Below are 19,828 nucleotides of genomic sequence, written 5' to 3' on the forward strand. Positions count from 1 at the left end.
TGAGATAGGCCTGGGTGTGGTAGATTTTTAAGGAGTGAATTAAAGGTAGATTTCTCTGCATCTCTCTCTCTCAATCTCTCTGTCTTTCAAGTAAGCTGAACATAAATATTTAAAAAATGATATGCGTGTCAGTGCTGTGGCATGGCAGGTTAAGCCACAGCTTGAGATATCAACATCCCATACGTGTGTGACGGTTCAATTTCTTGCTGCTCCACTTCCAGTGCAAATTCATGCTCATGTGTGGGAAAGCAACAGAACATAGCCTATGTGCTTGGGGCCCTGTCCTTCATGTAGGAGAACTCAAAGAAACCCCTGGCTCCTAGGAGAAACAGAAGAAACCACTGGCTCCTGGCCTCACCTTCTAGGGAGTAAACCAGCAGATGGAAGGTCAGGATCTTTCTCTCTCTCTCTCTCTCTCTCTCTCTCTCTCTCTCTCTCTCTCTCTCTCTTTCCCTTTCTCTCTCTGTGTGTGTGTGTGTGTGTGTGTGTTGATTCAACTCTAATGCTTTGATACTCAAAAATCAATGTTAGGGCCTAGTGTGGTGGCCTAGTGGTTCAAGCTGTTACTTGGAATGCGCTGGGATCCCATATGGGCACTGGTTCTAATCCTGGCAGCCCTGCTTCACATCCAGCTCCCTGCTTGTGGACTAGGAAAGCAGTTGAGGACGGCCCAAAGCCTAGGGACCCTGCACCCACATGGGAAAACTGGAAGAAGCTCCTGGTTCCTGGCTTTTGGTTTTGGATCGGCTTAGCTCTGCCGTTGCAGCCGTTTGGGGAGTAAACCATTGGATAGAAGATCTTCATCTCTGTCTCTCCTCCTCTCTGTATATGTGACTTTGTAATAAAAATTTTAAAAATAAACCTTTAAAAAAATCAGTGTTAAACTACTAGGTTTGCAAGGATATGGTTCTAACAAAATTAAAGCCCTGGAAGCAGAGCTGTTCCCTCAAATCGACTCTGTTACCTTCTTTGTGTGTGTCTAAGAGTGTACACTTATTTACTGCAAACAGCAGTGACAGTCATAAATCCGTATGACTATTTTGCTTTTCACAGTCTGGAGAATGGCAAAACTCAAAGGCAAATGAATTGGGTGACACTGAGCTGCTGACAATGTTTATAGAGGACACAAGCATATTTTTTCGTTCTGAGTAATGTGCGGGTGGTTATCTGCTGTCGGACAGCTGGGAGACAGATAGCTTGTCTCTGAGAGCTGTTTTTGCCCTAAGGGAATGATCAAATTGAGAAACATCAGAATACTCCTAGAAGTAGTTTCTCCCTAATTGGATGTGCTCTAATGTCATTATGAAATGTGTTCCACTTTCATTTTCTTTCTTCAGTAAATGGAATATCCCACGCAGATTTCTTTATGAATAAACTCAATTTAAAAAATTCCAGTATGCACTCCTAAATTCTTCTTTTGTTACAAGGTGCCTCTGGATTAATGCAATGTGATCTTTCTGGTGTGATTACTGGGGGTACGCTGGTAGATAATTGTTTTCTAACTCCGAAAAACCTGCTTCGTGTGTTTGTAAGGGGAAAATATCAGGGGAATGAGCGTTAGAATCTTCAGTGGATCTCTTTTGATGTCACTTGTCACTATTTTAACCATTGTCTATGGGACTTTCTTAGCCAGGTACTGTCCAGTTCTATAGTGAGGTTACCTCAGTGTCCCCTGCAATTGTTTCTTGGTCCCTGGTCTCAGAAATACTGCTTCATTCCTGCGACTTAAGCTCCTCCTTGGAATATTTGGCATCCTGACCCTGCTCCTGCTGGAGGGGAAATCAGCAGAGACATGGTGAGAAATGATGTGCTTCCCTGTTTGCCGTCAGAGGCTACTGAGATTGGAACTGAGAAGTGTGTCAGCATTTGTCCTCGTTCTGCTGCTGGGCGCAGAGCTTCTGACAGGCAGTGCGTCATCCCAGAAGCAGGTTGGTAGAGGACCAGTGTAGTACACTGTACTCCCATAAATCAAAGACCAGGGCTGCCCAGCTCCTCCCATCTAGGAATAAATGGAATTGAAAATGATATGCCTTGTGATGAATACTAAGCTAAAAGGTTAACAGCTGAGATGAGGAGTAGGAAATGAGAGAACCAGGGCCGGGTGATTTATTAAATTGGCAAAATCCCTAACTCTTGTCATCTAACACCATTTCCCTTTGTTTACTCTCAGTATACACAAAGCGTGACTAGTGAACACCACCTACAAACAGATTCATCTTATTCTTGAATTGCATCAAGACATCTCCTGAAAATCTTACAAACAGAACAATTTTTTTCATCTCTCCATGTAGTGGTGAATCGGACCTTCATTTATATGACCAGTCCACAGATTCAAAATGTTTTCTGAGGATGATTTCTTGGGCAAGATGTCAGATGAGAAATGTTGTCAACTAAAAGGGAGGAAATTCTTTTCCAAATGAAGTGAAAATGAGGAAGATTGGAATTCTACTTGTGCTGACTGACCTTGTAGGTTCTGTCACACGAGTGGAAATCCTGGCCTCCCAGGCTCTCTAGGGATGGGTACTGAGAGGCCATTATGGCTGCATGAACAAAACATCCTGAATGTGTGCAATCTTGCCCGAAAGGCCATTCAGGGTAGAGGTGGTGATGTTACCTTCTGCACTGAAATGTGTGCATTCTCTATGGGAATTTCTAGGTGATTAATGGGTACCCTCATTTATCTAACTCAGTTATTGCTGTGTGTGGCAACTGCAATGATGCTGCTGATCAACTTCTTTCTATTTGCCTTTAGCAAACTTCTATAAGGATTTTTGATTGATAAGAGTTTACAAACGGTTGATTTTATACTAATTGTCCATTCTTGATACAGACAATAATGGAAGAATCCCAGGAGACAGAATGCCACCACCAATAGGAAGCGGTACCTAGGGTTCCAGGCAGCCAGTTGGGGGGCTTCTACCAGCCTGTCTTAGAGATGTGGCATAGATGATTGAGAGAAAACAGGAAGACTCTCCATCTAAATGTTTGCCTTAGATTACAAAGCCCTTTTCCCATACCAATGGCCTCAACTCAATCAAAACTAGGTCCCCAAAGCTAGTGATTGCGGTCCTCTCTCTCCAGGTGGGGATCCTTTGAGATACATGCTTTGTGATATCTTGATGTTTGCTTACATGGTTATTTTGGTTTTCCCTATTCCATGGGAGCAATTAAAATAATTTTTTTTATAAAATGCTTCTATTTCATTTAAACTTTTAAAATAATTTCTTATGGAATGTTCTAAAATATTCTGTTGTACTGATTAATTTTTCTATCTATCTTGAATTCACTTATTTCCTTAAGTTCTTAATATTATTATTTCCCCCATTATTTTCCTTTAATTTTTTATATATGCTGCTAAAATGCAATTCCTTGATTAATATTCTTTTGTCAATGAATAATATTTTAAAAGTTCTTGAATTGGTCCAAAAGCATGAATTAGACATACTTCTGTTGTCTACTTGCAGCATTCCATACAGGCACCAGTTTAAGGCTCAGCTGCTCCACTTCCATCCAACCGCTGCATAGAGCCTTGAAAAGCAGCAGAGCGTGGTATAAGATCTTGGTCCCATGCTCCCATGTGGGAGATCTGGAAAGAAGTTGGCTCCTGGCTTGGAATGAACTGAGCTCTGGCCGTTGCGGCCGTTTGGGGAGTGGACAAGTGGATGGAAGACCAACGCCCCCGCACCTCCACCTGCAAATCTCCAACAGCCATCTGTTTCTTCTTCTCTCTCTGTAAAAACATGCCTTTCAAAGAAAATAAATTAATTAAAAAAGATAAAAACAAGTGTGAAAGTATTTCAAGTCATGAATTCTGTTCTTTGCTAGTAAGCTGTCAATCTTAGTTGCCTATCAATTTGATGCTGCTCACAAACCTCATGAAATGAATAGGGGATGACTTGCAGGCAATGAGTCGTTTCAGAAGTGATATTTGTCAAACCTGTACTCTTGTCTTTGACTCATTCTGGGTCTGGACCATCTCTGTTTAACCATGAAGAGTTCTGCATTCATAGAACTAGACAAGACAAAATCAATCAGCTACAATGAACTGCTTATAATAGTCTATTAATGGATTAGCCGTAACGTTATACACCTTTTTAAAATTTATTTATTATTTTTAATTCATTAATTACATTGTATTATGTGACACAGTTTCATAGGTACTTGGATTCTCCCCACCCCTCCCCAAACCCTCCCACCATGGTGGATTCCTCCACCTTGTTGCATAACCACAGTTCAAGTTCAGTTGAGATTTCCCCATTGCAAGCATATACCAAACATAGAGTCCAGCATATACACCTTTTTGTGATCACATAATTTATATAACTCATTTAAAAATATCAATTTATGTTTTTGATCATTTGCAAGAAAAATGTGATTGTGAGATACCTAATATTATGTAATGTTCTTTATACTTAAAAATATCACAGAGACATTTCTTTCAGTTGCTAGATTTAAACATTTATTATTATTATTACTGTTGTTATTGTTTTTATGTTATTCCATGATACAATTCCATAGGCTCTGGGATTTCTCTTACCACCTTCCCAATTCCTTGTTCCTCCCTATTGATTTCTCCTATATCATCACACAGTCAGTCATAAGTTCTGCTGTTTAAGTGCATTCTGATATTATAGGCATGGACAATGGCAGTAAGTTCAGCATCCTTTTGTCAAGACACATTCAACAGTTTCATTGGGAGTTCCTCTTTTGTCGCTGTCCCGCAGCGATGGACTTGGTGCACGGAGCCGATAATAACACGCGTGGACCCCTGACTGATGGTCAAAAGCCGAGGTTTATTAGTAGCATCAGACTTTATACTCTGAGGGTCATATAGGATAAGGGAGGAAGTGCTGAGCTTATCAACAAAACCATTAATGCTTGTTTGGAACTCCTTTTGTCTTGTATATTCCACCAGGTGTTCTCCAACCAACTGTAGTCCTGTGCTCACTGACCTTTTCGGGTCACAATGTCCTCCTACAAATCCCCCTTCTGTGTTTTGTAAAATTAGGCCTGAATGATGTATGTAGGGGAAACATGCTCTTGGGAGAGCAGAAAAATGGGGAGAAACAATATTATTTAACCGAAAGAAGAGTGGCACAGGAACAGTGTAAAGACCAACATTGACATACATAGCAGCTGAGTTCAAACATAACATCAAAGTTCTTTACAGTTACATCTTGTTTAGCATTAACAGTTTTAAATTAATAAAAGCTTTTCAGGGAGATTCTTAACCCAATTTAAATTTTGCAGTTTATAGAGGTTAAGCACAGTTTTGCACTTAACAATTGAAGAATAGAAAAGTTTTAGGTAGGTGAGCAGGGAAATCCCCAACAACTTAGTGAGTGAGGAAGAATTTAACTCTACATGGGGCTCACAAGCAACCCTGATGGTTGGTGTAAGAGAGGGCTGGGAGCCAAGGCTGAAACTAGTTAAGAACTAGAGGAAGCTCCTCCTACAATCCTTTTGTCTCTGAGTGCCTCCCGGGGCTCCTGGCTTAAGTTCCCAGGTCACCAGACCCTATGAGCAGGGTACTGGGCTGCTTCAATCCCTTGTGAGAAATCCAATAGGAAAGGACTGACCTCAGAGTTCTCGGCCTCCAAGGGCACTCATCTTCCTTGTGATCTCCTTGGCAGTCGGGATACGGTTCTCGATGTCCTTGATGAGGCAGATATCCACTGCTTCTGCAGCGAAAGCACATGGGAGGCCTCCAGGGGTCTCCGGGACTAGGATAGAGGGCTCCTCTTATCCTCCTGCTCCACCCTGAGATCCCCCTTGCTCTATACACACAACCTCCTTTAAGAGGGTGTCAGAGTCGTCCTTGGATGCCACCACAAATTTCTATGGCTTTTCTAATGTCTAAGGTCATTAAAATCTATAAATAACAAGTTACACTTAAAGTCTTCCTCAAACATTCTAAGAAGGTGGAGAATTTCTCTGCATTCCTGACCTGTAGTGGAACCAGAGGAATATTAAACAAATTTAGCTTTTCAGTTCTTAGAGGCCACTCCACTGGGGGTTCCATCTTCTCCAGGGGCAGTGTTGATTTCAAGGGAGCTGCAGCACTTTCGAAGTCAGATGAGCCATAGTTTTGAGGATCCATCAGGAAATTCTAGGGACAAGAGCATAACCTTTCCCATGGATTATTAGTGTTTATCAAATGCATCATAATGTCAAGGACAGTTGCGCTTGATGCACCAATCTCTTAGGATCCCTCATGTCACCCGGTGTTGGGAGGGGTCTGGCCTCCTCCTCCTCCTCCAATGTCTCCTTGATAGCGATGGATCTTTCAGGATGAAGTCGCGAAGTTGTCTTACTGCAGGCTCTTCTTCCAGTGAATGGAGTCCAGGGCTTTACATTACCAGCTGGCACCCACACAGGCTGCAGCTCAGTTTCTGGAAAAACACAAACAAACCCTCTTCCCACAGTTAGCAAGGGGTCAGGACCTCTCCATTTGTGAGTGGCTGGGTCCCTCCATCAAACCAAAGGCATCTGTGCTGGGCCTGCAAGCAGCCTCTAGTGACGCAGAGCTGGTGCTCACCAGGAGACAAAATCTGAACAAAATTTAAGGTGAGTAAGACCAAATTAATGCATTTACAGGGGTAGCATATTCCCCCCTCTGCTTTTAAAGCATAACTTTAACATTGCCACAGCCCCAAGGCAACCTGCAGAAAGCTCTGGGCGTGGCTGCAGGTATGCCCGCACACACACAGACACACACACACACTTTTGGAGACTTGAAAATATTATTCTCAACCAAGCTTAGTAGTAGTGTTCACCAAAAACCAGTAAGTGAAACGCCATTAAGTCAATAGTTTTGAACTGAGAAACTCAGACAAAAACATTGATCATGCTATGAAATCCCTCCAATCTAAAATTGCAAATTTCAGTCTTCCCAGCAATACAGCCATGCTAAGAATACATAATTAGCAACGCAAACTAAAATTAAACCTTCACAACTCCATGGATGTATACAACGTTTTGACACAATAAAATTTTACTCCATTTGTTATTTGGCAATAATCTTAGTATAATCCAATAGCCTGGTCAACTGTCTCCACAAAACGGGAGATAGATCCGTTGGCATTCTTGAGGCCTCGTAAGAATACCAAGGGAATCCCTAGGATTTGAAACCTTTGAATTCTTAAATGCTTTTTTAAGGATAGCTAAAAATATCTGAAACAAGATTTGTTGTTGACATTAGCATAACATATGATAGATTACAATTGGTTATTGATGCGAGATCATCACTCAAATATCTTTAAAACAAATACAAAACCTTGACACATTAAAGGCAGTGAGAGATTTGATAACCAGCCAAAAACACAAGAATTACATTAATACATGCAATTAATACATGCAAACACTTTGTAGACAATGAATATCACATTAACTTATACCTTGAAATAATCAAATAGTGTTCGAGTTCAATTTTATACCAAATTATTTATGATAAAATTTCACATTTTTATTAAATGTCCCCCCAAAACCTCAGGATTTACAAAAGCCTAGTATCTTCTTTGAATTCCAAGCTCCCAAAAGTTGCAATGGATATACAGATGAAGTCAGTTTGCTAAACATCTAACACAACAAAAGACCTTGAAATTGGTGATTATTGTGAAAGCTAGCCACTAAACCGAAGGCCAGCTTCCTCAGCATTATAAGATATTCCAAAAGACATGCGGTTACAACTTGGGTACATTAACAAACAAAACAGCAAACATTCACTTTATAATGATATAATGACATCACCCAAACACTCCTTAAAGCAAGAACATCGCTTTTGTTAATTTTAAACAATGAGAACGTAATGAGGCAGTGAACATAAAAATTAACTTAATATAAAGACTTGTACTTAAAAATTAGTATACATGATTAAGCAATGCTGTATAGGAAAGAGCACTATATGAATAACATGCATACACCACAACTGATTGGCATTTCAGCCTCCAGGATTTATACTTGCAGGGTGAGGAGCACAGGTGGGGCAATGAGACAGTGGCAGTTTTAAGTTTGTAGCTTCTCTGCAGATTCCCATTTTGTAAACCTGTGAATGTTTGGGACCTGGGGCTGACCCCTCCCAGAGTCTTCTGGCCACAGGCATCTGCCATCATGGTCAAATTTGGATTTACATTCTTTTTTCCAGTGTTGGCCTCTTCGGCACTTAGGACATATTCCAGGGGAGTGACTGTTAAAAGCATCCGCAGGGTATTTTTGAGTTGAAGGAAGCATTCGGCAATCTTTTCTAAGGTGTCCTGGCTTGCCACAATTAAAACATTTAGCCTTCATTTGTTTTTGAATAGCAAAAGTTTCAAGTGCTGCTAGGCGGGCACGGTGCTTAAATGTCCCTATGTTGCGACAGGCTTTCAGGTAACCCAGAAGATCCTCTCTTTCTTTTATAGGACGAATAACAGCCTGGCAGTCCTCATTCGCATTATCAAAGGCCAGTTGCTTTAACAACAATTTCCTAGTGCCTTCTCCCCTAACTTGTTTTTCTATAGAGTCTGTCAAACGTCTTACAAAATCAGCATAAGATTCTCTGGCTCCTTGAATGACTTTTGTATAACTGCCTGCAAATTCAGACCCAGTTTCGGTTTTCTCCCATGCCCACAATGCTACGTCTCGTATATGCATGAGCACAGCTTGAGGTAGCTGTATCTGTTGCTCTGTAGTAACCCACTGTCCATCTCCAACCAACATATCATAAGTCAGTTGTCCTCCACCAGGGAGTTGCCGACCTGATGCTCCTAAGGACAGCAGTTTTTCTTTAGCCACATCACTTCTCCACATTTTCCATTGTAAATATTGAGAAGGAGAAAACCCTATTTTTGCTATTACTTCAAAATCATAAGGAATCCAGTTTGCTCCCTGGCTCCAGCCATTTAAATATTCCCACACATAAGAAGAAGTAGGTCCATAGGACACACAAGCCTTTTTAAAAGCTATGATGGCATTAACATCTAGGCTTTCATAGGTAGGTTGGTTATTTTCTTGACTAAGTATGATTGGAAAAAGCAATCGGAATTCATGAGGTCTCCGGGGAACATCAGTCATTTGGAAACATTTTTGATCAGATTTAAGAGCAAGACGGCATGGGCTGATATTTAACTGTTGCTTTATCCCAGCCTCATTTACCTCACTAGAGAAATCCTGTGGTTTAACACTGAAAATTTTCTTTTTCTTAGTTCTAATTTCATTTTCAGTCACATTATGGTAACATCTTCCAAGTTTTCTTTTCCTAATTTCCACATCTGAAGTATAAGGCCTTTCTCTTTTAGCTGCATTACAGTGGCATCTCCTCGTGGGAGGGTCTCTCACACATTCTTTCTCATCTTCATCTGTAGTATAAGCCATTTCTTTCCTAGCCACATTACGGTGGCGTCTCCCGTTAGGGAAATCTCTCACGGGCTCCTCTTTGCCATCCTCCTCATCTGTACTATGAGGCGTTTCTTTTTTAGCCATATTACAGCGTCCTTTCCTGTTAGGTGGGCCTCTTAAGGATTCCCTTTCTCTTTCTTCCTTGTTTGTACTATGAAACACTTCTTTTTTACCTACATTTTGGGGGTGTCTCCCCTTAGAGGAATTTCTTGCAGATTCCCCTTCTAAAATTATAATAATAGCTCTAATTAAAGCCGATATAATCCAAAAACTAACGTGAATATCTTCTATCCTTCCGGCCTTTTCACCATTTTTCTTAGTAAAATTCTTAAGTCCAGTTTCTAGTGTCCATTCATCTGGAGACCAAGGATTATATTCACTAACAAGCTCTAAATAAGAATGCAATTGCTGCCTAGTTATCTTCGTTCCACTTTTCACTAAAAAATTCTGCATAAGAGAGATAAAAGACTGTGCCCTACACTGGTTCTGGCCCATTGTCCCACTCACCACTTTCTGTGGGGGTCTCCGCTGCACTTTCTCTTCTTCTTTCAAGTCCCCGTTCAGGCGCCAGTTGTCGCTGTCCCGCAGCGATGGACTTGGTGCACGGAGCCGATAATAACACGCGTGGACCCCTGACTGATGGTCAAAAGCCGAGGTTTATTAGTAGCATCAGACTTTATACTCTGAGGGTCATATAGGATAAGGGAGGAAGTGCTGAGCTTATCAACAAAACCATTAATGCTTGTTTGGAACTCCTTTTGTCTTGTATATTCCACCAGGTGTTCTCCAACCAACTGTAGTCCTGTGCTCACTGACCTTTTCGGGTCACAATGTCCTCCTACACTCTTTGATTTGGAAGTAAAGATGCACACTGCATTGTATCCTCACATCTGTACCTGACAGTCTCTGCTATGCAGCTACCATACAGCCTCTGAAATGAAAAGCCATAAAACAAAATCAACAGAAAGAAAAATAGAAAATTTACAGCATTGTCAAATTAATTGAATGACCAATGTGTCACTGAAAAAGAAAGAACAATATCATATTTCATTTTGATATTTCTATTTTTCTTTTCATGAATTAAAGAAAAACTTTTTTGTTTTTCGTATTTATTTCTTCACTAAGTTATAGGTCACAGAATAACATCATTTACTTCAGGAAGATCTTTGGTTTTCTTTTTCACTTCTTTAACAGAATTATTTTCATTAAAAATTTAATTATGGTAAAATACAGATAACATAACATTTGCCATCTTGACCTGTTTAATTATTTAATTCGGTAACTTCAAGTTTATTCACAGAACCTTAGGATCCATCTCCAGAGGTCTTGAAAGTGAACCTTTATATCCATTAAACTCACTTCTAGTGTCCCTCAGCCGCTGACCCCACCATTCTACTTTCTGTCTCTATGATTTTTTTTAAGAAGATTTGTTTATTTATTTGAAAGGCAGAGTGACAGAGAGGGCGAGAGAGAGAGAGAGACTGACTGGTAGGTCTTCCATCACGTTATTCTTTCTCCCCAATGTCTGCAACAGCCAGATCTGGGGCAGGATGTAGACAAGAACCAGGAAATCCACCATGGTGTTGTGGGTACGAAGGGATCTCAGCACTTGACCCAACATTTGCTTCAGTCACAGGCGTATTAGCAGGAGGCTGGAACTGAAGAGTGGGAGCCCTGAAAGTAAAATTGTACACAGAGGATTCTCTGCATCACCTTGCCAATCCATCCCTCTATGTTTTTAACTAGAATAAATCATGCATAGAGTTGGAACCATGAAGTATTTTCTGTGACTGGATTATTTCACTTGTCATAATGTTTTCGAGGTTCATGCATGTTGTAGAATGTGTCACAACTTAATTCCTCTTTAGAGCTCATTATACACCAGCATTTTATTTACTCATTCTTCTGTTCATGGACATTTGAATTGAACCTTCTTTTTGGTTATTGTGCTTAATGCTGTTATGAATACAACTGAGACAAAAAGTCTTTTTTGGGACCTAGTTTTCAATTGCTTTTGTCATACACTACAAAGTGCGCTTGCTGGGGTATACAGCAGTTCTGCTTTTACTTTTCTCATGGAATCCCTGCGGATTATTTTCCATGACTGTACCATTTAATTTTCCAATAACCAATGTACAAGGACCTCTGATGTCTGCACTAACCTATTCTTTTGAACAAAGGTGCAAGTATGTTCATTTTGTTTTGATTTTTTTATGACATGTGCCTTACAATCAGGATATTGTAGATTCATAAATGGAGTTGGCGAAGAGGAGAGCTGTTTGGTTTTGCTCTTGGAGGGCAGTTGAATTTCCTCCAGTGGGAAGGGAGCTGGAGAGTGTCACCCTCTCTGCCGGTACAGCTGGTCCTGCACAGATGCTTATTGGTGCTAAAGAATCAATTGCTCTCTCATGAGCTCTCCGCAATTGGTATGGTTCCCTTGACCTTGCGTACACACCTGATGTCAGATCACAGCAATTTTTCCAGGGAAGAATCAATGAATGTAATGATTCCAGCCAATAAGAAATTAAAATTAAACTGTATTCCTCTCCTTAGAAAAACTTGTTTTTTCACTCATGATTTTCCCTAACTACTGTTCCGTGATTCTTCGACAGATGTTCTCTTGGAACATTCAGGGTTAGCAGCTCCTGCAGGTTCTGAGTCAGCTCTTAAACTTCAGCAAACAGTAATGAATGAATCTACTATTCACCCTGTGACATTATTCTTTCTCTCTCCTTTTTGCGGTTATCTTAATCTTCCTTTCCTCTTCTTTGCAGGTCTTTGCTGACAAATTATTGAAAACTTGCTTTAATTTGTTCTTTATGACTTGACTATGATGTTCATTTTATTACATAGTTATGCTCAAGACATCCCCAGAAGTTGGCAAGAATCTTGAATCATGTGTCCAATTCAACAGGGATCCTGGTTCCAGCTGCCTGCTGATACGCCTGGGAAAACAGGGGGAAATGGCCCAAGTGCTTGGGTCCCTACATCTCCATAGATGACCTGGGTGAAGCTCCTGGCCCTGGCTCCTGGCTGCAGCCTGGTGCAGGCCTGGCTGATGCATCCATTTCAGGAGAGTTCCAGTGGGTAAAGTCTCCCTCCCTCCCTCTCTGTAAATCTGCTTTACAAATAAATAATAAATATTTTAAAGATACACAGAAGGCTAAGTAAGTGAAACTGCTTCATGATTCTTCACACAATTTTATCCATAATTCAACTTGTTTAAAGTGGGTAAACCGCCTTGAATAGTCTCAATATACTCTTGTTTATCTTATGTATAGCTTGCTCCAGCCCCCGGGGTACTTTGTGGAACTCTAACATGTCACTTTGGGACAGAACTGGGATTCTAACATCTGGAACATGTCATCTTGAGTAACATGAGACCATCTATTTTTGAATAAATTATACAGACATTGTGGTAGTTAATTTTAAAAAGGCATATTTTTCTAAAAAATGTTGTGTTCACATGAAAAATGAGGAGCAGGCATAAACAGCAACTTCTATACATTTCAGTAGACTTATCAGAACAGAAAACATCTTTTACGTATCTGACAAGTACATGTATTTGATTGTAAAATGCAATGTCAAAATTAAATTTAAAAAGTGGAGGCTTCAAAGTAATGATTTATATATTAGAATGCGTTTATATATTGATCTTTACCCATTCCTTCTGCTACTCTTAAATCCACACTTGTTTCCAACTTATGTTTTTATAACCCTTCAAAATGCATTTTGTTAACAGTTTCTCTTTGAAGTTTTAATTGCACTTACCTTAGGGGAAAAAATAAATACAAAATGAAGTATATACATATTAATTTTACGTTCACTTTTCAGAATGTCGTTTAGAGATCTTTGTGGTATTTCAGAACCCTCCAGAGAATTTGTTGAGATTTTGAAACTTTTATATAGAAAACCAAGTTACATTTTGTGATGAATAAATAAAACATAATTTAAAAGCTATAGATTTTTCTGAAAATCTAGAATTTTGGCTATGCATGCTTTTTCCTTTTCAGTTGTAATTTCCAGAACTATTTCACCTTGGCAGTTTAATATTACAGCATTGTACTTCACTACAAAGTTAGAACCCTAGGATTTCACAGATGAAGTTTCACTCCTTTGTAAAGATGGTTACAGGCCAAGTAGCTCTTCAGGGCTGTGTCTTTCAGTTGGTGATTCAAGTGTGTAATGTCGAAATGAGGGCTTAGCTGTGAGAGCATTAGGTCTCCATGCTTCTTATGAATAACGAGAGAACTAACTTGCTCTTCCATGCATGGCAAGCCTCTGCTCATAGCACAGGCAGAACAAGTGAGTTGTTCCTATCTAAACGCCAGGAATGTGTGCAGGAAGTTCATGGAATACGTGGTTTGTATAGCTATCTCTGTTACAAAAGCTGCTTTTTGTTTTTTTAAGTATTTGTGCATTTGGAGGACAGATCAACAATGAGGGAGGGAGGAAGTACGGAGGGAAGAGAGAGAGGGAGCGGGCATTTCTTCCATCTTCTGGTTTGCTCCAGGTCTGGGCCGGGCTGAATACAGGAAGCAGACATTCTCTACTGCTCTCCCAGGTGAGTGGGAGCCATTATAGCATTTTGGCCATCTGTCACTTCTGAAATTTGGGTTGGAAGTAGACCAGCCATCTCTCAAGCCACCATTAGGATATTACATGTCAACAGGCCAGGTGTTATTTTAACCTGTCAGTTCCTGCAGGAAAGCATTTAAAGATACCTTGAATAGTCTTTCTACAATGACTGAGATATTTGTGAATCTGCATTTCCTAGCAATACAGAGTTATTCAAAGCTTGAAATGAGGTTACTGTGACAGAGGACCAGATATTTACAATGCAATTAATTTTAGTTTTTGCTTGTGGCTTCCATGTTGTACAGCAAGATTCAAAAGACATTGCAAGAGTCAAACCTTAGAGAAGAGGCTTGTTGCATTTTACTACAGATAGTATATGCTGGAACATCAGGCTAACTAGAAACTTATTGTGAATAATCACCAAACTGCTAAGACAAAAGCTCTTGTATACCTCTTTATTTCTCTAAGGATGATCACCTCAAAAGAGCAGGATGCAGCAAAATTACTCTTCGTGCAGAACTCCTATGAACCTGGGGCGTTGCTATTCCTTTCTACACACACACACACACACACACACACACACACACGATTCCACTGTAAAATATACTTTGTGTTGGTATTGGCATAAAGAAAAATAAAATTTTCAACAATAGAAGGTTCTGGTTGTGTTTTGTTATTAAGAGGTGTTGCTAAAGATTGTGTGGGCCCCAGGCACTGTGCCTGCTGCACATGGTGCTGGTTCAACTTCCAAGATAATTGCTTAGTATGTAAATGAAATGATTTTTAACATTCAGAAACGAAAACAAATGCTTGATTATCATTTACTGGGTGGTTAATACACAGTTTAAATGACATTCCTGTGTTTCGGTGTTGTGATTTTTGCAGCTATATGAGTAATAAGTTATAAAATTTTCAATTTCTAAAATAAGGTTTTCAAAGGCCACAACTGTGGCACGGTCAGTTAAGCTACCATCTTAGATGGTGGACTCCCAAATGGGTACTGGTTCATGTCCAGGATGTGCCAGTTCTGGCCCAGCTTGTTGCTAATGGCCTGGGGAAGTAGTGGAAGGTGACCCAAGTTGGCCTGGGCACTGCTATCCACTTGAGGGCCTTGGAGGATGTCCTTGGAACTGGCTTTGGCCTGTCTTGACATGGCCATTGTGACCACCTAGGGAATGAATTAGTGGATGTAAGATCTCTCTCTCTCTCCTTCTGTGTGTCCCTCTATTTCTTAGTTTTCAGTGAAGTAAATCTTTAAATAAAAACAAATTATTGAGATGGAAATTTGTTTTGTTTTCTAAATTTTCATTTTCATAGCATAGTTCCATAGGCTCAAAGATTTTCCCTTTCTGAGTGGGAAACTTTCAAGCTTACTTTGTAGGTCCCATGTATTCTTGAAAATTGTCACATCTGGCCGGAAAAATGGAATCTTATGATTGGTTGAACAGAGCAAGTTAGTCTTAGAGATATGGTCACTAATAGAGCCAAATTGCTCATGCCTTTGAACATGGGCTGGAGTCATAGAAAATTCCAAGGTTAGATATTGCCCTACTTGGTGCCAAATCTCTCATTTGTGTAGGAGAAGGTACTCACGGTGAGTAATCACAAATTGGCAGCATGTTTCTGCCTGGTGCCAAATTTGGAATTTCCACTGTTCACTACTTTTGGAAATCAGAGCCAGTTTTTTCCAGTATCTGCGCTTCTATCCCCTGTGTATGTAAAATATGAGTAGTGGTGGCAAAAGCTATTGTAAGCTTTAAGAAGTGAATTCAATTTGTTATTACATAAAATGTGCACTCCAAAAATGTTAGCAATTACTACGATCTGGATAAGGAACACTTCGACTCAGGTTATCATTTGAAGCTCTCCCAATCCTGAGCTTCATTCTTCTCAGCTCTAAATTAGGAACCTATTCAATCAATGAATACTGTGATGGTCCTTGGCAACCAACTACAAAACACCTGTGGTTACACAGCCCGAAACTCAGGGCGTTGCTATCACCTACCTGGAGAATTTGTGTGAAAATTTAATGAGATGGCATATGATAGAGCTGCTTGTTACGCATCCTGTGCACAGTATCCATAAATAAATGTTTTCCTTATTTGCGCCTTCTTAGTCGGTGGAAGAGCCTTTCTTTTCTTTTTGGTAAATGCTCTTGTTTTCAAACGTTTTTCTTTTTATTTCTTCTTTTGAACTTTATGGTACAATTTTGTAGGGTCTGGGATTCCCCCCTCCAAATTCCCACGCCCTGGTTGATTTTCCCCATATTGTCACAATAATTTTGTTCTTCATAGCAACATGGTTAATAGGGTAAATAATCTGTTTTCTTTTTTCTTTAATTCAAATGATGTATGATTTGCTAAAGCGGTCACACTTATGATATTACATTATTTTGAACTAGATCAGTGTTATAGAAAACAATGGGACAAATGTTTAGACCTTTCCAATTATAACTGTGTGTTCTTCGATGATATTGGACTCAGTTAGGGGCCTTCAATACCCAAAACAGCATTTGGCATTTCAGTGGCTGGAGATCTGGAAGATAATCACAGGTGGGGGGACATGTAAGTACAGAATGTAATAAACGATAAAAAGGGAGTATGCTGCTCCCCACCTCGGGTGTCACTCTCTACCATTGGATGGGATGCTGGGTGGATCCATGTAGGAAAGTTCTGGTTTGGGGGCCTAAATTACACATGACTGGGAATTGGGTCAGGGCTTGTGTCCATCAATGACATTTGCTAAGCGGAGGAATCGAGTAAAGCAGATTCCTCTATCGGATGAGATACAAATATGAGAAGCAATTTAGTAGCTGTTCAGGTAAGTAGGATTCACACTGTGTCAATATTTAAACATTTTTTTTTGCCATTTAAAACTTACAACCACGGAGAAATCATGCATAATGCTAACTATCAAACAGAGTTAGTAAGAGAAGCAAGACTGAGGGAGAAATAGGGCTTAGAAACAGTAGATTGAAATAAGGCAAATCAGAACAGGCAAAGCACGAGGACAGTTGGTTAGGATCTTACACTGTGATGGGAGTACCTTGAACCATTGGGAATTTATCTTTGGGCTAACATTTGGGAAGGGAATGAATACATGTGCTAGCCTGATCCATATGGCTGATAAAAATGAGTAATACAGTCATTTTTAAATGCTTAACTGTTTTATAGTTTAGGAACTTGGGGAATTACTTACTATGTCATTTCTATCAGTTAATATCTATTTTATTGACATGAAGATGAGAAATGTACAGACATTTCTTATATCTGTTGGTTCACGCCTGTATGCCTGCAATAATTCGGAATAGGCCGTGGCAAAACCAGGAGCCAGAAATTCATTCCAGGTCTCTGTCACAGATGGAAGGGACTCAGGTGCTTGAGCCACCTGTGGTCCTCCCCAAGTGCACACTGAAGTAGAGCTTGGAATTGAACCTTAGCACTCGCTATGTGCTGCAGACATCCGAAACACCCTCACCTGTGCACTAAACACCTGACTTTTATCCTTAAGCCATTGTGTGTTTGGGTGTTTTGTTTGTTTTAGTTTCTGAGATTTTTGGCTAGTCCTTAACTCCAGCCTCTTGCTAATGCAGATCCTGGAAGGTGATAGAGACGGCTCAAGTGTTTGAATTCTTGTTTCCCATGTGGGAGACATATGAGTTCTCCTAGTTCCTGGTTTTAGCTTTTGTGGTCATCTGGTGAAGAAGCCAGTGATGGGAGATCCTTATGTCTGAGTGGTGTGTCTCTTTGCCTTTCCCTCTCTCTTTCTCAAGTATGTGCAAAATGAAGTTTCTAACAGATTCTATAAACTTCAAACACAAATAGTACTATGATTTGCACTGAAGTTTGTGCAGGGTTGTATATGGCACAGAGGTTTCTTTCACTTCAGACAATGACTGGACTGGACTCTCCAAATAATAATAGCTTCCTGACATTTTACTGAGTTCCTAGAACACATTTTGCTCATGTCAGCGTTTTTTGAGAATGTTTGCATTTCTAATACGCTTCAAACCTCCCAGAGAAGATAAATGGCTTTGTGTGGGATGTACCAGATAGTGATGATAGCTCCAAAGTTAAATCATTTTGAAAGATTCTGGACACCTGTTTTGCAAACCAATGCTAGTGTTTTTGAAGAACTTAGCAATAAGAGCAAGAAATTGAAATGTCTGGATCAATTATTGGATTGTGATACATGCATTGTTGATGTTTCCTCTATTTCTGAGAGATTGAGACATTTAAAAGAAATGGAATTGAGGAAAAGAAACATAAAAGTGAAAAATAAATAACTTTTATTACCGTGGGCAACTTGTAAAACTTGTAAAATATACTGCTTCTAAGTACAATCCCTACATCTGGTACTTATAATGATAATACAATAATATGCTTTTAACTGACATTGCCTTCTTGCAAACTGAAATCATCTACAGTTAGAAGACATCCCCAAATGCATTTCAAAAATAATGAAAATAGTCTGCAACAGCCACTCTTCGATTTATATGGCTGATTCTCTAAATGGATCCAACTTGCTGTGTTTCCAACTGCGTTCTCTTATTGTTACTTGGGTCTAATTTACATTTTAGAAACCCACTACCGACAATGTTTGGTAACTATGCATAACTGATGAGAAGGATATACAGGCAGTCTGAGCTATGAAAAACCACAGTTCCTAACCCATGGCCTCGCCCTTTCGTGTACACGTTTCTTCTGCCTTTCACCTTTTACAGCAGCTAATACCACTGTGGAAATTAGCATTCTATTTTTAGCAGAGATAACCTCTGTGTCATGGGAACACTACAAACAAGCTCTATTTCCTGATTCCGCTAGCACAGATGGTGAATGCCAGTGACGTTGAATCTATACTGCTGGCCCCCAGGTCTCATCCATGCCTCCAGGGTTCCAGGAGAGACACCCAAGAGCTTCCTGTGTCTTGTGCGCGAGATGCCTGCGTCTGCAACTGCTGATATTACTAATGTGCGTCTACTGTATTGCTCTTCACCTCTACACTTTCTTCAATTTCTAAGTGAAAATCCCCGTATTTGTTTTCATAGAAGAAGTATACAGAATTTATATAGAATGACACATCAGAGACATGGGGAAAAGCGTCACTTCGGGAATGGAGACTGGAATAAAAGTGAATGAATGGTGGTCCAAGTTGTAGCTGTTTTGTTTGGGTACCAGTTTTAGAACAGGGGGAAATATTTGAAGGCAGAAGAAAATGCCAAGCTAACTTAATCTAATCAAGTGTGGCAGGAAGGTGCAAAGATGTGTAGCTGTAGGGGTGCATGCTTAGGTAATACATAGAGTTTTCACACGCAAATTCTAAATCAAGCAATGACTTTCAGCAAATGCTGTTGGAGACAGTAAAGGAATGTCGTGATTACTTCCAGAAGAAAAGTTATTGGCCTCTTGACAACAACTAAGGGGAAATCTGAAGCATGGCTTTAGGAGCAGCCAAGATTATTTCAGAGAATTTGTTTAGGTCATTGAAGAAGAAGGCAAATATTTACAATTGAGATTTGAAGCTGATGCAACTGGACTTGTAGGAAAGCCAGTACCCAGGTGGAAGTGTCATCTTACGCAGGAGAGAGATTTGCTGGTTACAGAGCAGACTTGTGGGTTCCCAATTACAGAAGCTAAGTGAGACGTATTTCATTGCAAGAAAGAGTATGGAACCAGGAGTAAGGGTCTCTGGGTTGGAATGACCTTTCTATTCACGAATGCAACTCAAGTACCTGTAGCAATGTCCAGCACGTAGGAAGACTAGGCAAACTCTGCTTGTGTAATCAACCCTGAAAAAAAATGATACTATCATTTTTACAGTGTCAGGTGGCTATGTTTCATGTTTGCAAAGGCAAGTGTTCGTTTTTACTGTTCCA

The sequence above is a fragment of the Ochotona princeps genome, chromosome 3, assembly GCF_030435755.1.
Source record: "Ochotona princeps isolate mOchPri1 chromosome 3, mOchPri1.hap1, whole genome shotgun sequence".
Classification (NCBI taxonomy): domain Eukaryota; kingdom Metazoa; phylum Chordata; class Mammalia; order Lagomorpha; family Ochotonidae; genus Ochotona; species Ochotona princeps.